Source organism: Lolium perenne, chromosome 3 (assembly GCF_019359855.2).
Source record: "Lolium perenne isolate Kyuss_39 chromosome 3, Kyuss_2.0, whole genome shotgun sequence".
Lineage (NCBI taxonomy): Eukaryota > Viridiplantae > Streptophyta > Magnoliopsida > Poales > Poaceae > Lolium > Lolium perenne.
In genome coordinates, this window is record NC_067246.2 from 296733553 (window position 1) to 296747282 (window position 13730).

Consider the following 13730-nt stretch of genomic DNA (forward strand, 5'->3'; position numbering starts at 1 on the left):
TCCCGCCAAAAGCTTAATTTTAGAGTGAATAAGAAGGATCCAGGCTTACCTTTTCATTTTATGTTTTAAACTTGTTTAAATCTTGGTCAAACCTAGGATTTGACAAGATTCAAATGGGCATAAACATTAATTCAGAAAAAACCAAAAAAATGAAAATACAACGCACATATAGTCTTCTTATGTCATATAGTAAGCATTCAAGTTGATAAACAAGCATGTCTAGACATATTCAAACCCGACAAATCATGTACGTATCGATCTACCCCCTAACCCTAAACACTCTGTCTTATGAAGTCAACCATGAATAGAAGTGGTTTTGGGTTTCAAACATTGAGATTTCAACAACCCCCCAAAAGCTTCACTTTTGAATGACTAAGAAGGATCCAGACTTACCTTTTCATTTTCATGTTTTAAACTTGTTTAAATCTTGGTCAAACCTAGCTAGTATTTGACCAAGATTCAAATGGGCATAAAATTCAAAAAAATCAGAAAAATGAAAAACTAAAGCACATAGCCTTCTTATGTCATAAAGTAAGAATTCAAGTTGATCAACAAGGTCTAGACATATTCAAAACAGAAAAAAGCATGTATCGATCTACCCCTAACCCTTAACTCCGTCTTATGGAGTCAAGCATGAAGAGAAGTGGTTTTGGGTTACAAACATTATATTGAGATTTCAAGATCGAACCCCCCAAAAGCTGCTTCATTTTAGAGTGACTAAGAAGGATACAGGCTTACCTTTTCATTTTCATGTTTTAAACTTGCTAAAATCTTGGTCAAACCTAGGACTTGACCAAGATTCAAATGGGCATAAACATTCAGAAAAAATCAAAAAATGAAAACCAAAGCACATAGCCTTCTTATGTCATATATATATAGTAAGCATTCAAGTTGATCGATATGAACAAGGTCTAGACATATTCAAAACAGAAAAAGCATGTATCTACCCCTGGCCCATAACTATATATGTCTTATGAAGTCAAGCATGAAGAGAAGTGGTTTTGGGTTTCAAACATGGAAATTTCAAAAACTTCTCGCCAAAAGCTTAATTTTAGAGTGAATAAGAAGGATCCAGGCTTACCTTTTCATTTTATGTTTTAAACTTGTTTAAATCTTGGTCAAACCTAGGATTTGACAAGATTCAAATGGGCATAAACATTAATTCAGAAAAAACCAAAAAAATGAAAATACAACGCACATATAGTCTTCTTATGTCATATAGTAAGCATTCAAGTTGATAAACAAGCATGTCTAGACATATTCAAACCCGACAAATCATGTACGTATCGATCTACCCCCTAACCCTAAACACTCTGTCTTATGAAGTCAACCATGAATAGAAGTGGTTTTGGGTTTCAAACATTGAGATTTCAAGAACCCCCCAAAAGCTTCACTTTTGAATGACTAAGAAGGATCCAGACTTACCTTTTCATTTTCATGTTTTAAACTTGTTTAAATCTTTGTCAAACCTAGCTAGTATTTGACCAAGATTCAAATGGGCATAAAATTCAAAAAAATCAGAAAAATGAAAAACCAAAGCACATAGCCTTCTTATGTCATAAAGTAAGAATTCAAGTTGATCAACAAGGTCTAGACATATTCAAAACAGAAAAAAGCATGTATCGATCTACCCCTAACCCTTAACTCCGTCTTATGGAGTCAAGCATGAAGAGAAGTGGTTTTGGGTTACAAACATTATATTGAGATTTCAAGATCGAACCCCCAAAAGTCGCTTCATTTTAGAGTGACCAAGAAGGATACAAAGCTTACCTTTTCATTTTCATGTTTTAAACTTGCTAAAATCTTGGTCAAACCTAGGACTTGACCAAGATTCAAATGGGCATAAACATTCAGAAAAAATCAAAAAATGAAAACCAAAGCACATAGCCTTCTTATGTCATATATATATAGTAAGCATTCAAGTTGATCGATATGAACAAGGTCTAGACATATTCAAAACAGAAAAAGCATGTATCTACCCCTGGCCCTTAACTATATATGTCTTATGAAGTCAAGCATGAAGAGAAGTGGTTTTGGGTTTCAAACATGGAAATTTCAAAAACATCCCAAAAGCTTAATTTTAGAGTGACTAAAAAGGATCGAAGCTTACCTTTTCATTTTCATGTTTATGCGTGTTTAAATCTTGGTCAAACATATGATTTGACCAAGATTCAAATGGGCATAAACATTCAGAAAAAAATAAAAAATAAAAAACCAACGCACATTAGTAGCCCAAAATCGAACCAGTAGTTGGATATTTTTGAACTTGATCTGTAGTAGTGGGCAAAACCCTAGATTAACCTATTTAATCATAGATTCGTAGGTCGATTTTTCTACTTTTTTATTATTACTATGCAGCACATGTGTGTTTGCCCGTCGAGTGAAACTCGAAGGAAAAAGAGGGATCACTCGAAAGGAGTGAAGAAGGGAGTGCATTATGGTGTCTCCCCTTTTTCGGGTGATGATGTTGACTGTTGTGCAGGTTTTGTCAGTGAGCAGGAGGTGCGAGCGAGCGAGTCGAGCGAGGCCGAGAATGAGAGAGAGGATTTTTTTTGTGAGAGGGACAACCGAAGGATCCTGAAGGACCCAGAGACTTCCAATACGCATCCTGATGCGTCTTCTCTTGACAAAGAAGATGGCTGGGAGTTTGCGTACCTACTGCACGTGACTTGTGCTCACTGAAGTGTGGGACCTCACGCATGGGCACCACACGTAAGTGACAGACCTGTTGTGTAAAAACTCAGTTGATTATTATAGTGCATTAGAACAAAGTTACCTATGGACTAAAGGGTAGGAAATCCAAGTTAACTCATTTACATGACATTAATTTTTCCATGAAGCAAAGTTAACACATCTATCAATTGGTACATTTTGGAGTGACTAAGAAGGATCCATGCTTACTTATTCGTTTACACGTGTTAAACTTGTTTAAATCTTGCTCAACAAGGTCTAGACATATTCAAAACAGAAAAAAGCATGTATCGATCTACCCCTAACCCTTAACTTTGTCTTATGAAGTCAAGCATGAAGAGAAGTGGTTTTGGGTTACAAACATTATATTGAGATTTCAAGATCGAACCCCCCAAAAGCTTCATTTTAGAATGACTAACAAGGATCCAGGCTTGCCTTTTCATTTTCATGTGTTTTAAACTTGCTAAAATCTTGGTCAAACCTAGGACTTGACCAAGATTCAAATGGGCATAAACATTCAGAAAAAATCAAAAAATGAAAACCAAAGCACATAGCCTTCTTATGTCATATATATATAGTAAGCATTCAAGTTGATCGATATGAACAAGGTCTAGACATATTCAAAACAGAAAAAGCATGTATCTACCCCTGGCCCTTAACTATATATGTCTTATGAAGTCAAGCATGAAGAGAAGTGGTTTTGGGTTACAAACATTATATTGAGATTTCAAGATCGAACCCCCCAAAAGCTGCTTCATTTTAGAGTGACTAAGAAGGATCCAGGCTTACCTTTTCGTTTTCATATTTTAAACTTGTTTAAATCCTGGTCAAACCTAGGATTTGACCAAGATTCAAATGGGCATAAAATTCAAAAAAATAGAAGAATGAAAAACAAAAGCACATAGTCTAGCTTCTTATGTCATATAGATAGTAAGCATTCAAGTTGATAAACAAGGTTTAGACATGTGTTCAAACCAGACAAATCATGTATCTACCCCCTAACCATAAACTCTCGGTCGATCTTATGAAGTCTAGCATGAAGAGAAGTCGTATTGGTTTCAAACATGGAAATTTCAAGAACCTCCCACGAGCTTCATTTTAGAGTGACTACAAAAGATCCAGGCTTGCCTTTTCATTTTCATGTTTTTAAATTGTTTAAATCTTGGTCAAACCTAGCTAGTATTTGACCAAGATTCAAATGGGCATAAAATTAAAAAAACCAGAAAAATGAAAAACCAAAGCACATAGCCTTCTTATGTCATATAAAATAAGCATTCAACAAGTTGATAAACAAGGTCTAGACATATTCAAAATAGAAAAAGCATGTATCTACCCCTAACCCTTAACTCTGTCTTATGAAGTCAAGCATGAAGAGAAGTGGTTTTGGGTTTCAAACATGGAAATTTCAAAAACTTCCCAAAAGCTTAATTTTAGAGTGACTAGGAAAGGATCCAGGCTTAACTTTTAATTTTCATGTTTCAAGTTTGTTTAAATCTTGGTCAAACCTAGGATTTGACCAACAAGATTCAAATGAGCATAATAATTCAGAAAAAAACAATAAAACCAAAGCACATAGTCTTCTTACGTCATATATATAGTAAGCATTCAAGATGATAAACAAGGTCTAGACATATATATTCAAACCCGACAAATCATGTATCTACTCCTAACCCTAAACTCTGTCTTATGAAGTCAACCGTGAAGAGAAGTGGTTTTGGGTTTAAACATTGAGATTTCAAGAACACCCCAAAAGCTTCATTTTTAGAATGACTAAGAAGGATCCAGGCTTACCTTTTCATTTTCATGTCTTAAACTTGTTTAAATCCTGATCAAAACTATAGGATTTGAACGAGATTCAAATGGGTATAAAAAATAAAAAAACGCACATAGCCTTTTTATGTCATATAATGCATGAGCACTCAAGTTGATAAACATGGTCTAGACATATTCAAACTAGAAAAATCATGTATCTACCCTGCTGGCCCTAACCCTAAGAAGGATCCAGGCTTACCCTTTTCATTTTCATGTGTTTTAAACTTGCTTAAGTCTTGGTCAAACCTAGGATTTGACCAAGACTCAAATGGGCATAAAAACTCAAACCCGATAAACATTCACCTTTTTCTATATAGTTAGGGTTAGGGTTTATGGTTTATAGAGATCGATGCACATATTTTCATTTCACATTTGTGATGTACAATAATACATAGGTAAGATTCCAAGCATGACCTTTGTTAGATTCAAATGGGCATAAACATTCAGAAAAAAATAAAAAAAATGAAAAACCAAAGCACATAGTCTTCTTATGTCATATAGTAAGAATTGAAGTTGATAAACAAGGTCTAGACATATTCAAACCAGTCAAATCATGTATCAACCCCTGGCCCTTAACTATATATGTCTTATGAAGTCAAGCATGAAGAGAAGTGGTTTTGGGTTTCAAACATGGAAATTTCAAAAACTTCCCGCCAAAAGCTTAATTTTAGAGTGAATAAGAAGGATCCAAGCTTAATTACCTTTTCATTTTCAGGATTTATGCTTGTTTAAATCTTGGTCAAACATAGGATTTGACCAACACACATATAGTCTTCTTATGTCATATAGTAAGCATTCAAGTTGATCAATAAGCATGCATGTCTAGACATATTCAAATTAACCCGACAAATCATGTATCTAGCCCTAACACCCTAAACTCTGTCTTATGAAGTCAACCATGAAGAGAAGTGGTTTTGGGTTTCAAACATTGAGATTTCAAGAACCCCCCAAAAGCTTCATTCTAGAATGACTAAGAAGGATCCAGGCTTACCATTTCATTTTATGTTTTAAACTTGTTTAAATTTTGGTCAAACCTAGGATTTGACAAGATTCAAATGGGCATAAACATTAATTCAGAAAAAAACAAAAAAATGAAAATACAACACACATATAGTCTTCTTATGTCATATAGTAAGCATTCAAGTTGATAAATAAGCATGCATGTCTAGACATATTCAAATTAACCCGACAAATCATGTATCTACCCCTAACACCCTAAACTCAGTCTTATGAAGTCAACCATGAAGAGAAGTGGTTTTGGGTTTCAAACATGGAAATTTCAAAAACATCCCAAAAGCTTAATTTTAGAGTGACTAAAAAGGATCGAAGCTTACCTTTTCATTTTCATGTTTGTGCGTGTTTAAATCTTGGTCAAACCTAGGATTTGACCAACAAGATTCAAATGAGCATAAAAATTCAGAAAAAATCAAAAAAAAAGAAAAGAAAAACCAAAGCACATAGTATTCTTAAGTCATATATATAGTAAGCATTCAAATTGATAAACAAGTACTAGACATATTCAAACCCGACAAATCATGTATCTACCCCTAACCCTAAACTCTTTCTTATGAAGCCAACCATATGAAGAGAAGTGGTTTTGGGTTTCAAACATTGAGATTTCAAAAACCCCCCAAAAGCTTCATTTTAGAATGACTAAGAAGGATCCAGGCTTACCTTTTCATTTTCATGTGTTTTAAACTTGCTTAAATCTTGGTCAAACCTAGGATTTGACCAAGATTCAAATGGGCATAAACATTCAGAAAAAAATAAAAAATTGAAAACCAAAGCACATGAATCTTCATACACACTATAGTCCGTCTTGTGAAGACATTTTGTTTTTTACTACCCTATCACAGGTTTCTTATTTTCCCTGTCAACTAGTACACCTATAAGCACTCAATGCGGAAGGGTTTCATTTTTGAGGTTTTCTTCATTTTCATTTATTTATTTCTAAACCAGGTAAAAATGGTCGACATGATTATCCATGCAAAGGGGTCGAATATTTCTAGGCAGCACATGTGTTTGCCCGTCCAGTGAAACTCGGAGGAAGAGGGATCACACGGAAGGAGACGAAGGGAGAGAAGTGAGTGGGGCCCTGTTATTTATGGTGTCTGACCTTTTTCAGGGTTTGTCAGTGCGCAGGAGGTGCGAGCGAGCGAGCGAGGCCGATAATGAGAGAGATGTTTTTTCTTTTTTTGAGAGAGAGGGACAACCGAAGGATCCTGAAGGACTCAGACTTCCAATACGCACCAGAGCACAGTTTACAACAAGACACAGAATAAACAGGAAATTTCATCTAAATCCCTAACTTTTACATTGAATACACCACTCAGAAAGAAAGAAATGCGATCGGGTCCTTAACAGCCACCGCCCAGATTGATCCTCGTCGCAGCCGGGGACGAACCACTTAGCGCGACCAAATCGCCATGGCCTACTGTGCGTGCACACCATGGCCTCCGAGCTGAGGTAGAAACGCAATGCCAAAACCAGCAGCCAGCGGAGGTGGATAACTGGAGAGAGAGAGAGGGGGGGAGTTTTGATGCGTCTTCTCTTGACAAAGAAGATGGGAGTTTGCCTACCGACCGCACATGACTTGTGCTCACTGAAGTGTGGGACCTCACGCATGGGAACCACACGTAAGTGACAGACCTGTTGGAGTAATAACTCGGGTGATCATTATACTGTATTAGTACAAAGTTTCCTATGGATTCAAGGGTAGGAAAGCCAAGTTAACTCATTTACATGACATTATTTTTTCCATGAAGCCAATTAACGCATCTATCAATTGGTACATTCTGGTTATATTCGAAATTTTACTTGAAACTTGTTTAAATCCTGATCAAAACTAGGATTTGAACGTGATTCAAATGGGTATAAAAAATAAAAAAAACGCACATAGCCTTTTTATGTCATATAATGCATGAGCACTCAAGTTGATAAACATGGTCTAGACATATTCAAACTAGAAAAATCATGTATCTACCCTGCTGGCCCTAACCCTAAGAAGGATCCAGGTTTACCCTTTTCATTTTCATGTGTTTTAAACTTGCTTAAGTCTTGGTCAAACCTAGGATTTGACCAAGACTCAAATGGGCATAAAAACTCAAACCCGATAAACATTCACCTTTTTCTATATAGTTAGGGTTAGGGTTTATGGTTTATAGAGATCGATGCACATATTTTCATTTCACATTTGTGATGTACAATAATACATAGGTAAGATTCCAAGCATGACCTTTGTTAGATTCAAATGGGCATAAACATTCAGAAAAAAATAAAAAAAAATGAAAAACCAAAGCACATAGTCTTCTTATGTCATATAGTAAGAATTGAAGTTGATAAACAAGGTCTAGACATATTCAAACCAGTCAAATCATGTATCAACACCTAACCCTAAACTTTATCTTATGAAGTCAAGCATGAAGAGAAATGGTTTTGGGTTTCAAACATGGAAATTTCAAAAACCTCCCAAAAGCTTCATTTTAGAGTGACTAAGAAGGATACAGGCTTACCTTTTCATTTTCATGTTTTAAACTTGTTTAAATCCTAGTCAAAACTAGGATTTGAACGAGATTCAAATGGGTATAAAAAAATAAAAAAACGCACATAGCCTTTTTATGTCATATAATGCATGAGCACTCAAGTTGATAAACATGGTCTAGACATATTCAAACTAGAAAAATCATGTATCTACCCTGGCCCTAACCTTAAACTCTGTATTATGGAGTCAAGCATGAAGAGAAGTGGGGTTTTGGGTTTCAAACATGGAAATTTCAAATTGATGAACAAGTTCTAGGCATATTCAAAACAGAAAAAGCATGTATCTACCCCCTAATTAAGCATAAAGTCGGTCGATCTTACGAAGTCTATTGGTTTCAAACATGGAAATTTCAAGAACCTCCCAGAAGCTTCATTTTAGAGTGACTAAAAAAGATCCATGCTTGCCTTTTCATTTTCATGTTTTAAAATTGTTTAAATCTTGGTCGATCAAACCTACTAGCTAGTATTCAACCAAGATTCAAATGGGCATAAAACAAAAAAACAGAAAATGAAAACCAAAGCACATAGCCTTCTTATGTCATATATAGTAAGAATTCAAGTTGATCAACAAGGTCTAGACATATTCAAAACAGAAAAAAGCATGTATCGATCTACCCCTAACCCTTAACTTTGTCTTATGAAGTCAAGCATGAAGAGAAGTGGTTTTGGGTTACAAACATTATATTGAGATTTCAAGATCGAACCCCCCAAAAGCTTCATTTTAGAATGACTAAGAATGATGCAGGCTTGCTTTTCATTTTCATGTGTTTTAAACTTGCTAAAATCTTGGTCAAACCTAGGACTTGACCAAGATTCAAATGGGCATAAACATTCAGAAAAAATCAAAAAATGAAAACCAAAGCACATAGCCTTCTTATGTCATATATATATAGTAAGCATTCAAGTTGATCGATATGAACAAGGTCTAGACATATTCAAAACAGAAAAAGCATGTATCTACCCCTGGCCCTTAACTATATATGTCTTATGAAGTCAAGCATGAAGAGAAGTGGTTTTGGGTTTCAAACATGGAAATTTCAAAAACTTCCCGCCAAAAGCTTAATTTTAGAGTGAATAAGAAGGATCCAGGCTTACCTTTTCATTTTATGTTTTAAACTTGTTTAAATCTTGGTCAAACCTAGGATTTGACAAGATTCAAATGGGCATAAACATTAATTCAGAAAAAACTAAAAAAAATGAAAATACAACGCACATATAGTCTTCTTATGTCATATAGTAAGCATTCAAGTTGATAAACAAGCATGTCTAGACATATTCAAACCCGACAAATCATGTACGTATCGATCTACCCCCTAACCCTAAACACTCTGTCTTATGAAGTCAACCATGAATAGAAGTGGTTTTGGGTTTCAAACATTGAGATTTCAAGAACCCCCCAAAAGCTTCACTTTTGAATGACTAAGAAGGATCCAGACTTACCTTTTCATTTTCATGTTTTAAACTTGTTTAAATCTTGGTCAAACCTAGCTAGTATTTGACCAAGATTCAAATGGGCATAAAATTCAAAAAAATCAGAAAAATGAAAAACTAAAGCACATAGCCTTCTTATGTCATAAAGTAAGAATTCAAGTTGATCAACAAGGTCTAGACATATTCAAAACAGAAAAAAGCATGTATCAATCTACCCCTAACCCTTAACTCCGTCTTATGGAGTCAAGCATGAAGAGAAGTGGTTTTGGGTTACAAACATTATATTGAGATTTCAAGATCGAACCCCCCAAAAGCTGCTTCATTTTAGAGTGACTAAGAAGGATACAGGCTTACCTTTTCATTTTCATGTTTTAAACTTGCTAAAATCTTGGTCAAACCTAGGACTTGACCAAGATTCAAATGGGCATAAACATTCAGAAAAAATCAAAAAATGAAAACCAAAGCACATAGCCTTCTTATGTCATATATATATAGTAAGCATTCAAGTTGATCGATATGAACAAGGTCTAGACATATTCAAAACAGAAAAAGCATGTATCTACCCCTGGCCCTTAACTATATATGTCTTATGAAGTCAAGCATGAAGAGAAGTGGTTTTGGGTTTCAAACATGGAAATTTCAAAAACATCCCAAAAGCTTAATTTTAGAGTGACTAAAAAGGATCGAAGCTTACCTTTTCATTTTCATGTTTATGCGTGTTTAAATCTTGGTCAAACATATGATTTGACCAAGATTCAAATGGGCATAAACATTCAGAAAAAAATAAAAAATAAAAAACCAACGCACATTAGTAGCCCAAAATCGAACCAGTAGTTGGATATTTTTGAACTTGATCTGTAGTAGTGGGCAAAACCCTATATTAACCTATTTAATCATAGATTCGTAGGTCGATTTTTCTACTTTTTTATTATTACTATGCAGCACATGTGTGTTTGCCCGTCGAGTGAAACTCGAAGGAAAAAAGAGGGATCACTCGGAAGGAGTGAAGAAGGGAGTGCATTATGGTGTCTCCCCTTTTTCGGGTGATGATGTTGACTGTTGTGCAGGTTTTGTCAGTGAGCAGGAGGTGCGAGCGAGCGAGCGAGTCGAGCGAGGCCGAGAATGAGAGAGAGGTTTTTTTTTGTGAGAGGGACAACCGAAGGATCCTGAAGGACACAGAGACTTCCAATACGCATCCTGATGCGTCTTCTCTTGACAAAGAAGATGGCTGGGAGTTTGCGTACCTACTGCACGTGACTTGTGCTCACTGAAGTGTGGGACCTCACGCATGGGCACCACACGTAAGTGACAGACCTGTTGTGTAAAAACTCAGTTGATTATTATAGTGCATTAGAACAAAGTTACCTATGGACTAAAGGGTAGGAAATCCAAGTTAACTCATTTACATGACATTAATTTTTCCATGAAGCAAAGTTAACACATCTATCAATTGGTACATTTTGGAGTGACTAAGAAGGATCCATGCTTACTTATTCGTTTACACGTGTTAAACTTGTTTAAATCTTGCTCAACAAGGTCTAGACATATTCAAAACAGAAAAAAGCATGTATCGATCTACCTCTAACCCTTAACTTTGTCTTATGAAGTCAAGCATGAAGAGAAGTGGTTTTGGGTTACAAACATTATATTGAGATTTCAAGATCGAACCCCCCAAAAGCTTCATTTTAGAATGACTAAGAAGGATCCAGGCTTGCCTTTTCATTTTCATGTGTTTTAAACTTGCTAAAATCTTGGTCAAACCTAGGACTTGACCAAGATTCAAATGGGCATAAACATTCAGAAAAAATCAAAAAATGAAAACCAAAGCACATAGCCTTCTTATGTCATATATATATAGTAAGCATTCAAGTTGATCGATATGAACAAGGTCTAGACATATTCAAAACAGAAAAAGCACGTATCTACCCCTGGCCCTTAACTATATATGTCTTATGAAGTCAAGCATGAAGAGAAGTGGTTTTGGGTTTCAAACATGGAAATTTCAAAAACTTCCCGCCAAAAGCTTAATTTTAGAGTGAATAAGAAGGATCCAAGCTTAATTACCTTTTCATTTTCAGGATTTATGCTTGTTTAAATCTTGGTCAAACATATTATTTGACCAACACACATATAGTCTTCTTATGTCATATAGTAAGCATTCAAGTTGATCAATAAGCATGCACGTCTAGACATATTCAAATTAACCCGACAAATCATGTATCTAGCCCTAACACCCTAACTCTGTCTTATGAAGTCAACCATGAAGAGAAGTGGTTTTGGGTTTCAAACATTGAGATTTCAAGAACCCCCCAAAAGCTTCATTCTAGAATGACTAAGAAGGATCCAGGCTTACCTTTTCATTTTATGTTTTAAACTTGTTTAAATCTTGGTCAAACCTAGGATTTGACAAGATTCAAATGGGCATAAACATTAATTCAGAAAAAACCAAAAAAATGAAAATACAACGCACTTATAGTCTTCTTATGTCATATAGTAAGCATTCAAGTTGATAAACAAGCATGTCTAGACATATTCAAACCCGACAAATCATGTATCGATCTACCCCCTAACCCTAAACACTCTGTCTTATGAAGTCAACCATGAAGAGAAGTGGTTTTGGGTTTCAAACATTGAGATTTCAAGAACCCCCCAAAAGCTTCACTTTTGAATGACTAAGAAGGATCCAGACTTACCTTTTCATTTTCATGTTTTAAATTGTTTAAATCTTGGTCAAACCTAGCTAGTATTTGACCAAGATTCAAATGGGCATAAAATTAAAAAAAATCAGAAAAATGAAAAACCAAAGCACACATAGCCTTCTTATGTCATAAAGTAAGAATTCAAGTTGATCAACAAGGTCTAGACATATTCAAAACAGAAAAAAGCATGTATCGATCTACCCCTAACCCTTAACTCTGTCTTATGGAGTCAAGCATGAAGAGAAGTGGTTTTGGGTTACAAACATTATATTGAGATTTCAAGATCGAACCCCCCAAAAGCTGCTTCATTTTAGAGTGACTAAGAAGGATACAGGCTTACCTTTTCATTTTGATGTTTTAAACTTGTTTAAATCCTGGTCAAAACTAGGATATGAACGAGATTCAAATGGGTATAAAAAAATAAAAAAACGCACATAGCCTTTTTATGTCATATAATGCATGAGCACTCAAGTTGATAAACATGGTCTAGACATATTCAAACTAGAAAAATCATGTATCTACCCTGGCCCTAACCTTAAACTCTGTATTATGGAGTCAAGCATGAAGAGAAGTGGGGTTTTGGGTTTCAAACATGGAAATTTCAAATTGATGAACAAGTTCTAGGCATATTCAAAACAGAAAAAGCATGTATCTACCCCCTAACCATAAAGTCGGTCGATCTTATGAAGTCTATTGGTTTCAAACATGGAAATTTCAAGAACCTCCCAGAAGCTTCATTTTAGAGTGACTAAAAAAGATCCATGCTTGCCTTTTCATTTTCATGTTTTAAAATTGTTTAAATCTTGGTCGATCAAACCTACCAGCTAGTATTCAACCAAGATTCAAATGGGCATAAAATAAAAAAACAGAAAATGAAAACCAAAGAACATAGCCTTCTTATGTCATATATAGTAAGAATTCAAGTTGATCAACAAGGTCTAGACATATTCAAAACAGAAAAAAGCATGTATCGATCTACCCCTAACCCTTAACTTTGTCTTATGAAGTCAAGCATGAAGAGAAGTGGTTTTGGGTTACAAACATTATATTGAGATTTCAAGATCGAACCCCCCAAAAGCTTCATTTTAGAATGACTAAGAATGATGCAGGCTTGCTTTTCATTTTCATGTGTTTTAAACTTGCTAAAATCTTGGTCAAACCTAGGACTTAACCAAGATTCAAATGGGCATAAACATTCAGAAAAAATCAAAAAATGAAAACCAAAGCACATAGCCTTCTTATGTCATATATATATAGTAAGCATTCAAGTTGATCGATATGAACAAGGTCTAGACATATTCAAAACAGAAAAAGCATGTATCTACCCCTGGCCCTTAACTATATATGTCTTATGAAGTCAAGCATGAAGAGAAGTGGTTTTGGGTTTCAAACATGGAAATTTCAAAAACTTCCCGCCAAAAGCTTAATTTTAGAGTGAATAAGAACGATCCAAGCTTAATTACCTTTTCATTTTCAGGATTTATATGCTTGTTTAAATCTTGGTCAAACATATGATTTGACCAACACACATATAGTCTTCTTATGTCATATAGTAAG